We start from the raw sequence: 13,796 nt of genomic DNA on the forward strand, positions 1-13,796 counted from the left end.
TCGTGAAGAAGGCATTGTAGGGATACAGGAGAGGAAGTGGCAACAATTTCTATATAGAGCTACGGTGGGGAGATGTATGATCTTAGGGGCAGTTGTATTAATCTGTGAAAACCTCATGTACTGATCTCTCCTTTGGAGATTTGCCTTGCCATGTGATTGGCCATGACATTCTGTACGCTAGACTCTACTGCATAAACCCAAGAGAACTTTTCATGGTTACATGAAAATACAAAAGATGGGAATATGGATTCCTATCTTTCTTCATAATTTCACTCAGTTTACAATGCAATAGGTTGTAATTTTACTTTAGTTCTATTTCTTTCATCCATCTATTCATTCAACAGTTTCTAAAATATCTACAGGACCTGCTGTGTGTCAACTGTACCATGCTAATCTAGATAAAAAGGCATCTGATATTTCAAGTACTTACAAAAGGCCCTTTTTATCATTGCCCTTATGGTATACTAGCAGAGAGGCAAGTCAGTTATTGATGATTCCAATGAATTTTAGGAAAGGGGAAGTTTGGGGTACTTTGAAACAGAAAGCAGGTCTGTAGGGGGTGGGGGTAATGTGGAAGTCTTCTTGGAGGAAATGGTTTGAGATGGAAGCGTGAGCCAGACAAAAAGCAGAGGCAGAGGGATGCTGGTAAATGTTTAAAAACCAGTTCTAAAACAAACAAACAAATAAACAAGCAAGAAAGCCCTGATCTGTAGTGTGAACAGCCAGATTGCAAAATTTCTGAAAATTGTTCCTGTAAGCTGATGTAAGCTGGCTCCAAAACACACACACACACACACACACACACACACACACACACACACACACTGAGTGATATGGAAGAAGGTGGCATTCCAGGAAGAGGGAACACTGTGCAGAGGGGACTCAAAGCTGGAGAAGGCGCAATGCATCCATAAAGAAGTCTGGAGTGGCTGGAGTATAAAGAAAGAATGATATAAATGAGTCTGCAATGATGTGCAAGAATCATTTGTTTGTGTCTCTTCTCTTATTCTGTATTTAGCAATGTCATTTTGGTAACTTGAAATTGGCTGCTATAGTATTATTTACACCATAGAAATTGGCTAACATTGCATATCGGGGTTTTCCACTTCCCAACTTGCTTAATAAATATATACCAGTGGTAGGGGACCAGGTCATGCAGAATTGTTCAATGGACCCACACAAAACGTTTTGGTCCCTATCCTTAGTGATGGGAAGCCACTGAAGGATTTTAACCAGTATCTCATATGGTCAGATGTGCACTTTTAGAAAGTCCTAGAACATGGCCCTAAAGTAAAGAAATTGGATCCCAAGGATTACAGGTGAGGAATTTCTGAAGTAGGTCCATATCCAAGTGGAGATCAAGGAAGCCCAACTAAAAGAACTCTGGACTGACAGTGACAACTGTGGATTAAACAGAAGTTCTTTTTAAAAGGCATATTTTGACAATTATGATCCTGACTTTGGAGGAACTGCAATGATTAGCAGTGGAAGGAATCATGTAAAATTTCTTAAGTAAAAATTTACTGACTTTAAATAAGAGTGTTAGGCAGGACTTCCACTTCTGAAGATGGAGTAGACATACTTTTCCCTATTCTTCTTCTTTTTTTTTTTTTAAGATTTTATTTATTTATTTGACAGAGCGGGATCACAAGTAGACAGAGAGGCAGACAGAGAGAGAGAGAGAGAGGGAAGCAGGCTCCCCACGGAGCAGAGAGCCCAATGCGGGGCTTGATCCCAGGACCCCGAGATCATGACCTGAGCCAAAGGCAGCGGCTTAACCCATTGAACCCCCCCACCATTCGTCTTCTTAGGTACCACTGAAATCCCTGAACAGGACATATTTTTTAAAAAAATAATAATAAGACTTTGAGAGTTGGAGAGAAGAGGCAGACCAGTTAGGGAAATTAGGACTTGAGGAATGACATGGTAGTGAGTTCCCTGAGTTTTCTTTTTACTTCCTGTGTCCCAGACTTGGAGCTGAAGAAGCTGGTAGCCAGAAATTCCAATGAGTACAGACAAAAAAGGAAGAAATAAATAGAAAAGAAAGAAAGAAAAAAAGGCTGCTTTCTTTAGCAAACAGAAAACTTTACACAATAACTGCTGTAATCCAAGCAACACAGAAAAAATGTGGCCCTACTTGCACACATGCCAGCAAAGCTGAATGAGGAACCCAGTCTATATAGCTTGCAAGTCTTTAATCAGGTGTCCAACACCGATGCTAGTGTGGTGCAGGCCAAGTAAGGAGTTGGTACTCTCATCCCTTCTGGCTGATAATGACTTCCCCTAACCCTTTTGTGTAAGAGGAGACCATGGCAAGATTTGGACATCCACTCAAGCCAGCAGCAAGAGGCAACCCATCCTCTCCCTGCTGGGGTGGTGTTGGAGGAGGTTAGTGGAGAGTGAGGACTTTCACCATCACTCAGCAATAACGAGGATACCCTCCCTGCAGTGTCTGTAGAGACCAGGTAGGGAGCTAAAACTCCTACCCTCCACCCCGACTGTTAATGGAAACTAAGTGGGGAATCTGGATGTCTACCTCCACATTTACCTGCTGCAGTGATGTCCCCCAAAAAGCCAATTAAAAAAGGAGGTTTAAATAAAATCCAGTGTCTCATAACATAATATAAAATGTCCAGTTTCAGTTGAAAAATCACTCAACAAGAACTGTGAAATCTCAAAGTGAATGAAAAGACTATCAAGTAGATGCCAACACCAAGACGACAGGGCTGTTAGAATTATCTGACAAAGACTTAAAACCAGCAATGATAAACAATTTTCAGCAAGCAGTTGCATACAAGCTTGAAACACGTGAGAAAATAGATTTAACAAAAAAAAAAAAAAAGAAAGAAAGAAAGAAAAGAAGACTCAAATAGAAATTTTAGATCAGAAAAATGTAATAACTGAAGTATCTCAGTGGTTGTGCTCAACAACAGAATGGAAGTGACGGGTGTGCGTTGCAGGGGAAACAATGACTGAACTGGAAGACAGAACAATAGAGATTACTTAATATAAACAAGAGAGAGAAGAGAGTCTGAAAATCCAAATAAATCAATAAATCAACAACAACAAAAACTCCAACAACAACAATAAAAAAAAAAAAACCCAAAACCAAACCAAACGAAAACAAAAACTCTAGAGCCTCAGAGACCTGTGGGACTATCACAAAAGATTTAACATTTGTGTCATCAGAGTTGAAGAAAAAAAGAGGTCCAGAGTCAAAAGGCAATTGGTGAAATAATGGATGAATATTTCTCTTATTGGCCAGAAACATTAGCCTATAGATTCAAGAAACTGAGTAAACCCCACACAGTATAATCACAAAGAAATTCATGTGAAAAAAATATCACAATTTAACCTGAAAACTGAAGACAGAAAATCTGAAAACCAGTCAGAGAAAATGACAACTTATCTACTGAGGAAAAATAATTTGAATGAGAGCAGATCAGAAACCATGGAAGCCAGAAAGAAGTAGCAATATAGTTTTTTTTTTTTTAAGATTTTATTTATTTATTTGACAGAGAGAGATCACAAGTAGGCAGAGAGGCAGGCAGAGAGAGAGAGAGGAGGAAGCAGACTCCCCGCTGAGCAGAGAGCCCGATGCGGGACTCGATCCCAGGACCCCGAGATCATGACCTGAGCCGAAGGCAGCGGCTTAACCCACTGAGCCACCCAGGCGCCCCAGCAATATAGTTTTAATTGCAGAAAAAAAAAACAAAGAAACTGTCAACCCAGAATTCTATACCCAATGAAAATATTCTTTAACAGTGAAGAGACAATGAAGACATTCTAAGATGAAGGAAAACTAAGATTTGTCACTGCAGACTTACTCAAAGACATGGATAAAGGAATTTCTCTAAACAGAAAAGATACAATAAAAGAAGGAACTTTGGAACATCAGGAAGAAGAAAGAACACAGTGGACAAAATAGTAGATAAATACAATAGGCTTTTATTCTCTTGGGTTTTCTAAATGATGCTTGACAGTTTGAGTAAAAAATATAATCTTGGGGGATGCCTGGCTGGCTCGGATGGCAGAGCATGTGATTCTTGATCTCAGGGTTGTGAGTTTAAGCCCCATGTTTGGCATGGAGCTCACTTTTTAAAAAATCAACTGGATTTAATAAAACTTAAAAATTGTTTTTAAAGAATAGAGTCCTGTGTGGTTCTAAATATATATGGAGGAAATATTTAAGAAAATTATAAAATGGGAGGGTAAAGAGACATAGAGGGAGGTAAAGTATTTATATTTCATTTTATTTTATTATTTTTTTTAATAAAGATTTTTATTTATTTATTTATTTGACAGACAGAGATCACAAGCAGGCAGAGAGAGAGGAGGAAGCAGGCTCCCCGCTGAGCAAAGAGCCCGAAGCGGGACTCGATCCCAGGACCCTGAGATCATGACCTGAGCCGAAGGCAGCGGCTTTAACCCACTGAGCCACCCAGGCGCCCTATATTTCATTTTAAATCGGTAAAATGATGACACCAGTCGACTGTCATAAGTTATGTATTTATGATGTAATACGTAGAAAGACCACTTAAAATACACAAAGAGATACACTCAAAAACATTATAATTACATAAAAGTAGAATTCTAAAAAAATATTTAAGTAACCCGCAAGAAGGCAGGAAAACAGAAAAGCAATGAAAACAAAGAGAACAAAAACGAAACAAAACAAAACAAAACAAAAAAAACAGACTTAATCCTTAACATATCAATAACTACATTAAAAGTAAATGATCTAAGAATATCAATTAAGAGTCAGAGGTTGACAGAGTGGATTTAAAAACATGGCCTAGTATATGCTGTCTACAAGAAACTCACTTCAAATATGACATAAGCAATGTGCATGCAAATGAAAAGATCGAAAAAGATATGCATTCATTAATCAAAGGAAGGCAAGCTATATTAATATCAAATAAAATAGACTTTGGAGTAAAGAAAGTTACCAGAGAAGAGAACATTATATAAAGATAAAAATGTCAAGCCTCCATGAAGACATAGCAATGCCAAATGTATATGCACCAAAAAATGTACCGCAAAACATGTGAAGCAAAAGCTGATAGACCTGAAAATAGAAATAGACAAATCTACCATCGGGGTTTGAGATTTCAACATCTCTCTTGCTTGCAACAGTGGATAGAACTACTAGACAGAAAATCAGAAAGAATATAGAAGAACTTAACATCACCAACCAACAGGATCTAATCAACATTTTAAAAACATTCCACCTAGGGGTGCCTGCGTGGCTCAGTTGTTGGGTGTCTGCCTTCAGTTCAGGTCGTGGTCCCAGGGTCCTGGAGCAGGTTCCTGGGATTGAGCCCCACATCTGGCTCCTGGTTCAGCAGGAAGCCTACTTCTCCCTTTCCCATTCCCTCTGCTTGTGTTCCTTCTCTTACTGTCCCTCTGTGAAATTAATTTTAAAAAAATCTTAAAAATACATGCGTACATACATGCATACATACATTCCATCCAGGGGCACCTGGCTAGCTCACTCAGTGGAACATGTGACTCTTGATCCCAGGGTCATGAGTTCAAGCCTCACACTGGGTGTGGACTTAAAAATTAAAAAAAAAAATAAAGTAAGTAAAAACATTCCATCCAATAAGAGCAACATAGATATTCTTTTAAAAGTGACATGGAACAGGGGTGCTCCTCTCTACATGCTACATGGGATGATGTTCATTTGTTTAATAAAGCCAGGTAGAACTTCAAATTAAAAAAAAAAAAGTGCCATGGAACATATACCAAGATATACCATATACTGGGCCATAATAGTGATCTTTAATTTAAAAAAAAATTGAAATCCTACAGTGTTTTCTCTAACCACAATGAAATTAAGCTAGAGGTCAATAACAGAAGGATGACAGGAAATTCTCCACGCAACTAGAAACTAACCAACACATTTTTTAAAAAATTTCTTCAAGGGGCATTTGGGTGGCTCAGTTGGTTAAGTGTCTGCCTTCAGCTCAGGTCATGATTCCAGGGTTCTTGGATCAAGTCCCACATCAGGCTCCTTGCTCAGCGGAGCCTGCTTCTCCCTCTGCCTGCCACTCCCCCTGCTTGTATACTCTCTTTCTCTGTCTCTGACAAATAAATAATATCTTTAAAAAAAAAATTTCTTCGGGCGCCTGAGTGGCTCAGTGGGTTAAGCCGCTGCCTTCGGCTCAGGTCATGATCTCAGGGTCCTGGGATCGAGTCCCGCCTCGGGCTCTCTGCTCAGCAGGGAGCCTGCTTCCTCCTCTCTCTCTCTGCCTACTTGTGATCTCTCTCTGTCAAATAAATAAATGAAATCTTTAAAAAAAAAATTTCTTCAAGATGGGATCGGGAGGGAGACAAACCATAAGAGACTCTTAATCTCACAAAACAAACTGAGGGTTGCAGTGGTGGAGGGCGTAGGAAGAGGGTGGTGGGTTTATAGACATTGGGGAAGGTATATGCTATGGTGAGTGCTGTGAAGTGTGTAAACCTGGCGATTCATAGACCTGTACCCCTGGGGCTAATAATACATTATATGTTAATAAAAAATAAAAAATTATATTAAGAAATAATAAATAAATAAATAAAGCTGCTATAAGCATCTTAAAAATTTTTTTTCTTTATTATTTGAGAGAGAGCGAGAGTGTATGAGTGGGAGGAAGAGCAGAGGAGGAAGGACAAGGAGTGGGAAGGAAGAATTTCAAGAAGAACCCCCCTCCTCTGCTTAGCACAAGAGTCTGATGTGGGGTTCACTCTCACGACCCTGAGATCATGACCTAAGTCAAAACCAAGAGTTTGTCATTTAAATGACTGAGTCACCCATGCACCCCTAAACAACACATTTCTAAATAATCTGTAGGTGAAAGATGAAGTCTTGGGCGCCTGGGTGGCTCAGTGGGTTAAGCCGCTGCCTTCGGCTCAGGTCATGATCTCAGGGTCCTGGGATCGAGTCCCGCATCGGGCTCTCTGCTCGGCAGGGAGCCTGCTTCCTTCTCTCTCTCTCTCTGCCTGCCTCTCAGTGTACTTGTAATTTCTCTCTGTCAAATAAATAAATAAAATCTTTAAAAAAAAAAAAAAAAGAAAGATGAAGTCTTAAGGTAAATAAAAAATAAAGTTGAAATGAATGAAATAAAAACAACATATCAAAATCTGTGGTACACTACTAAAACACTGCTGGGAGGGCAATTTTTAGCAGTAAATGTACACATCAGATAGGAGGAAAAGAATGATCTAAGTTTCCACTTTGAGAATGTGGAAGAAAAAGAGCAAAATAAACCCAAAGCAAGCAGAATGAAAGAAATAATAAAGATTAGAGTAGAAACTGAAAACAGAAAAACAAAGAAAATCAATGAAAAAAATGGAATTTTAAAAAAGATTTCATTTATTTATTTGAGAAGGAGAGCAAGAGAGTATGAGTAGGGGTTGGGGGGAGGCAGAGGGAAAGACAGACTCCCTGCTGAGCAGGGAGCTAGATATGGGGCTGGATTCCAGGACCCCGGGATCATGATCTGAGCTGAAGGCAGATGCTTAACTGACTGAACCAGCCAGGTACCCCCAAAAATGGATTCTTAAAGAAGATCACTAAAATTGACATACTTCCAGCAAGACTGACTAGGATAAAAGGGAGAAGATACAAATTACTAATATTAGGAATGAAACAGGAGGTATCACTACATACATTGCACATAAAAGGATCATAGGACAGGGACGCCTGGGTGGCTCAGTGGGTTAAAGCCTCTGCCTTCGGCTCGGGTCATGATCCCAGGGTCCTGGGATGGAGCCCCGCGTTGGGCTCTCTGCTCGGTGGGGAGCCTGCTTCCCTTCCTCTCTCTCTGCCTGCCTCTCTGCCTACTTGTGATCTCTGTCTGTCAAATAAATAAAGTCTTTAAAAAAAAAAAAAAAGGATCATAGGACAATACCACAGACTCAACACACATAAATTTAACAACTTAGACCACTTCCTCAAAAAAAACACAAATTACCTCAACTCAGTCAATGTGAAATAGATAATTTGAATATCCCTATAACTATTAAGGCAAATGAATTTATAGTTTTAAAGCTTCCAAAAGAGAAATCCAGGCTCAGATGGTTTCACTGGAGAATTCCACTAAATGGGTAAGGAATTAAAGCCAATTCTACACAGTCTTTTCCAGAATATAGAACACTTTTCAATTCATTTTATAAAGCCAGTTTTATCCTGATAACAAAACCAAACAAAAACAATTTAAAAAAGAAAAATGTGACCACTATCCCTCATAAATAACAGACATAAATATCCTTAACAAAATATTAGCAAATAGAATCTAACAATATATAAAAAGAATTATTCAGCATGACCAGGTGGGGTTTATTCTAGGGATACAATGCTGGTTCAATATTTAAAACCCAATCGACGGATTCTGCCACATTAAAAAGTTCAAAAAAAGAAAAATCACACAGGGCACCTGGGTGGCTCAGTAGGTTAAGCATCTGCCTTCTGCTCAGGTCATGATCCCTGGGTCCTGGGATGGAGCCCCACGACAGTCTCCTTGCTCAGCAGGGAGTCTGCTTCTCTCTCTCTCTCTCTACCCCACCCAGCTTGTACTTTCTCTCTCGCTCATTCTTTCTCCTCTCAATTAATAAATAAAATCTTCAAAATAAAATTATATTAAAAAAAGAAAAAATCACAATCATATCAATAGATACAGGAAAAATATTTGACGAAATTCAACATCTATTCATGTTAAAGACTCTCAGAAAAACAGGAACAGAGGAGAACTTCCTGAACTTGATAAAACCCATCTTGATAAAAAGCATCTACAAAAAACCTACAACAAACATTATATTTAATCGCTCTTATTCAGTATAATACTAGAAGTTGTGCCAGTGCAGCAAGGTGAAAAAAAAAAAAAAAAAAAGAAGTAAAAGGCATACAGACTGGAAACAAGGAAATAAAACCATCCCATTTTCAGATGAGATATAGTTTATCTAGAAAATCTCCGGGTGTCTTGGTGGTTCAGTCGTTAAGCATCTGCCTTCTGCTCATGTCATGAGCCCAGGGTCCTAGAATTGAATCCCACACTGGGCTCCCTGCTCACCAGGAAGCCTGCTTCTCGCTCTCCCACTTCCCTGCTTGTGTTCCCTCTCTTGCTGTCTCTGTCAAATAAATAAATAAAACCTTAAAAAAAAAAAAGAAAAAATCTCAAAGAATCTTAAAATAAAAAACCAAAAAATAAACTCTTAGAACTACTCCATAAGATCAGCAAGGTCACAGAATACAAGATAAACATATAAAGAGTAATTATTTTATATCTACTAACTATGAACATGTGGCCATAGAAATTTTAAATAATATGCTATCATAATCATCAAGAAAATTAAATAATTGGGTATAAATTTAACAAAACCTGTTTAAGACTTGTATGTTTAAAATGACACAATACTGATGAGAAAAATTTTTTAAAGTTTTTTTTTCTAAGTTTTTAAATAAATGGAGAGACATACTATGTTCATGGATTAGAAAATTCAACATAATCAAGATGTCAATTTTAATCAAATTGATATACAGTTTAACACAATTCCTATAAAAATCCTAGCAAGTTTTTTGCACTTACAGACAAAATTATTCTAAAATTTATATGGAAAGGTAAAAGAACTAGAGTAGCTAAAACAATTTTGAAAAAGAAAAATGAAGTGAGAGGAGTCACTTTTCCTGCTTTCAAGACTTATACAGGTACAGTAAGCAAGACTGTATGGTAGTGGTGGAGGAATAGACATATAGAGTAATGGACTGAACAGAGAACCTGGGAAAAGATCCACCCAAATATGCACAATTAAATTTTGATTAAAGTGTAAAAGCAATTCAATGGAGGAAAGAGCACTTTCAGTAAATAGTCCTGGAGCAAATGGACATTTATAAACAAAAGAAACAAAATATTTGACCTATTCTCACACCTTATACAAAAATTAACTTAACACATATCATGAACTTAAATGTAAAAGATAAAACCATACAACTTTTAGGGACACCAGGGCTTAGTCAGTTGAGTGTCTGACTTTGGTTTTGGCTCAGGTCATGATTTCATGGGTCATGAGACTGAGCCCTGGGTTAGGCTCCGAGCTCAGTGCAGAGTCTGCTTGAAGATTTTCTCCCTCTATGTGTGCTCTCTCTTAAATCAATCAATCAATCAATCTAAAACAAAACAAAACAAAACAAAAAAACAACACCACATACAACTTCTAGAATAAAACATAGGAGAATATGTGTAGGATTTGGGACCAGAGTTCTTAGATTTGACACCAAAACATGATCCATAAAAGAAGGAATTGATAAATTGGACTTTATCAGAATTAAAAACTTTTGCTCTGTAAAAGACTCTGTTAAGAAGATGAAAATACAAGCTACAGAGTGGGAAAAAATATCTGCAAACTCTTAAAACTCAACAATTAAGAACAAACAATCCAATTAGAAAATAGTCAAGTGACACAAAGGCGTATTTCATCAAGAAGGATGTACAGACAGCAAATACGTACATGGACAGATATTTAGCATCACTAACCATTAGATTTATGCAGATTAAATTCACAGTGAGTCAAGGCACCTGGCTGGCTCACTCAGTGGAGCATGTGAATCTTGGTCTTGGGGTGTGAATTCAAGCCCCATGTTGGGTGTAGAGATTACTTAAAAAAAAAAATCTTGGGGCACCTGGGTGGCTCAGTGGGTTAAGCCTCTGTCTTCGGCTCCAGTCATGATCCCAGGGTCCTGGGATCGAGCCCTGCATCGGGCTCTCTGCTCGGCAGGGAGCCTGCTTCCCCTTCTCTCTCTGCCTGCCTCTCTGCCTACTTGTGATTTCTCTCTCTGTCAAATAAATAAATAAAATCTTAAAAAATAAAATAATACTTAAAAAAAAGTTATCACTATACACCTATCAGAATGGCTAAAATTAAAAACTGTGACAACATCAAATGTTGGCAAGAATGCAGAGACGCTGGACCAGCTGTACATGGCAAGTGGGAATGCAAAGTGGCATAGCCACACTGGAAAACAGTTCCGCGGTATCTTTAAAAGATACACATGCAACTACCATACAACCGGTGATTGCATTCCCTGACACTTATCCAAGAGAAGTGAAGACTGCTGTTCACATAAAATCCTTGCACAGGTCTTAGCAGCTTTATTTATATTAGGCCAAAACTGGAAACATGCAGATGTCCTCCAATGGAGGAATAGTTAAACTGTGGTATATCTATACCATTCAGTCATAAAAAGGAATAGACCGGGGTGCCTGGGTGGCTCAGTGGGTTAAAGCCTCTGCCTTTAGCTTCCATCATAATCCAAGGGTCCTGGGATCAAGCCCCACATTGGGCTCTCTGCTCAGCAGGGAGCCTGCTTCCTCCTCTTTCTCTGCCTTCCTCTCTGCCTACTTGTGATCTCTGTCAAATAAATAAATAAAATCTTAAAAAAAATTTAAAAAGGAATAGACTGTCAATATATCCAAGTGACTGAATTTCCAAATAATTATGTTGTGTGAAAAAAAACCAATCCCACAAAGGTTACATATCGTATGATTCTATTTATTTAATATTCTCGAAATGACAAATTTATAGAAATGGAGAACAGATTACTGCTTGCCAGGAGTTGAGGAAGTGGAGGTGGGAGGGACGTGGGTGTAGCTGTTAAAAGGCAACACAAGGGATCCTTGTGGTGATGGAAATGTTGGGTATCCGGACCATATCAATGTTAATATCCTGGTTGTGATACTGTACTATAGTTTTGCAGGATGTTAGCATTAGAGAAAACTGAGTAAAGGGTACAAAGGATCTCTTTGTGTTATTTCTTACAACTGCAAATGGAATTTACAATTATTTCAAAATAGTAAGATTGATTAAAAGAAAATGCCAGCATGACTTTAAACTACAGACAGCACTGAATAAGGAAGGTATCATCTCTGCCTTCAAGGAGATCATGGTCTATCTAATTATAAGCTGGTCACATAGCTGCATTTCTCAAGACATACATGGTGTTCACAGTTTTGGACTTTCCAGCATCTCTTAGCCTTGTTTTGATAGAAATGTGGCCTTGTGTTCCCCTTTCTCCTCCTTTTCCACCCATTCCGTGTGACTAGGACCAGTTGTATAATTTGTAATACCCTGTGCAAAAGAAAACAAAAAGTTCCTTGCTAAAAGACAGTAACAGCAGAGCTTTAACCCACATGCAGGGAGGAGCTGTTCTGAGGTCAGAGCCCTGTATTGCTGCACAGGTCACACTGTGATAATGCCGGCCCTACCTGTGATTCTGGTAGGGTGGCCAATCAGCATCTCATCTCTCTTGGAGATGGTCCTAAATTACCCAGGAGTGGTCATTCATAATATCTCATTGCCCTGTTACTTCTATGAGAACCCTCCCAGGGAAGTCCTACTTAATGAAGCGGGGGTGGGGTGGGGGAGAAAGAGCTCTCTTTTCCCCCTAAGATGAGTTATTTTTTGAAAAGTATTTACTGAGAGCACCTTGGTGGCTCAGATGGTTGGGCCACTGCCTTTAGCTCAAGTTATGATCCTGGAGTGCCAGGATTGAGTCCTGCATTGGACTCCCAGGTCTGTGGGGAGTCTGCTTCTTCCTCTGACCTTCTCCCTTCTCATACTCTCTCTCTCCCAAATAAATAAATAAAATCTTAGAAAAAAAAAAAAAAGAAAAGTATTTATTGAGTACCCACCATGTGCCAGGCTCGGTGCTACATGCTGGAGATACAATGGTAAGCAAGATGTGTATAAGCAAGTCTTAGCCCTCATGTAGCTTATATTCTACAAGTAGAGACAGATGTCAGCAATTAATTCCAAGCTGGGTTAAAAGCAAAATAAAAGAATAAGTAAAGGGGCGCCTGGGTGGCTCAGTGGGTTAAGCCGCTGCCTTCGGCTCAGGTCATGATCTCAGGGTCCTGGGATCGAGTCCCACATCGGGCTCTCTGCTCGGCGGGGAGCCTGCTTCCCTTCCTCTCTCTCTCTGCCTGCCTCTCTGTCTACTTGTGATCGCTCTCTGTCAAGTAAATAAATAAAATCTTTAAGAAAAAAAAAAATCTTAAAAAAAAAAAAGAATAAGTAAAGATGTTGTGAACAAAAATAATCAGGGTGGCCAGATATATACGATTCCTATTCTATGGAAGATGAAAGTGAAGATAAGAAAAGGTTACGTAAATTGATTTTAAGATCAGAGAGCTGGTAAATGACCAACAACAGATTCTAGCCCAGGTGTGTCTGACATCACCTACATTAAGCCAATCTGGATAATTGAGAATTGAAGTACTTACTTGCACAAGGATGGGCGGCCACATCATGCGGTATAGAGTTGTTAAGGGCTGGCTTAGTTCTGAAGCCTAGCTACATTCAAATCCTGACTTGGACAAGCTACTTTAACTTCTGTCCATCTTGGTTTTGTCATTTATAAAATGAAGAGTGTTAAGAATTACTGCTGCAGAGATGAAAGGAAATAATGCCCACAGACTGCTCAGCCTGGCACATCACACCTAGTAAGTGCTCAGTGAGTGCTGGGTTTATGAATCATGGTCTCACATCCTCTGGGAGTCCATTTTCCACATCTGTAAAATGAAGGTAGCGATGTACCTCACGGGGTCATCATAAGCATAATGAGGATTAATGTGAGCCGGAGTGCTATCCAAATTTAGCAGGTTGACTATGAAACTCATGGAGTATCTTCTCTGACCAGTGGTCCTGACTCCCTTCTCAAACGCAGTTCGCCTGGTCCTCTCTTGGGCTGCCGCTGTAACTCTATTACGATGTTATACTGACTTCTAATGTTTTCCATGCAGGGTCTTGTAGACTAA

The sequence above is a fragment of the Mustela erminea genome, chromosome 6, assembly GCF_009829155.1.
Source record: "Mustela erminea isolate mMusErm1 chromosome 6, mMusErm1.Pri, whole genome shotgun sequence".
NCBI classification, from domain to species: domain Eukaryota; kingdom Metazoa; phylum Chordata; class Mammalia; order Carnivora; family Mustelidae; genus Mustela; species Mustela erminea.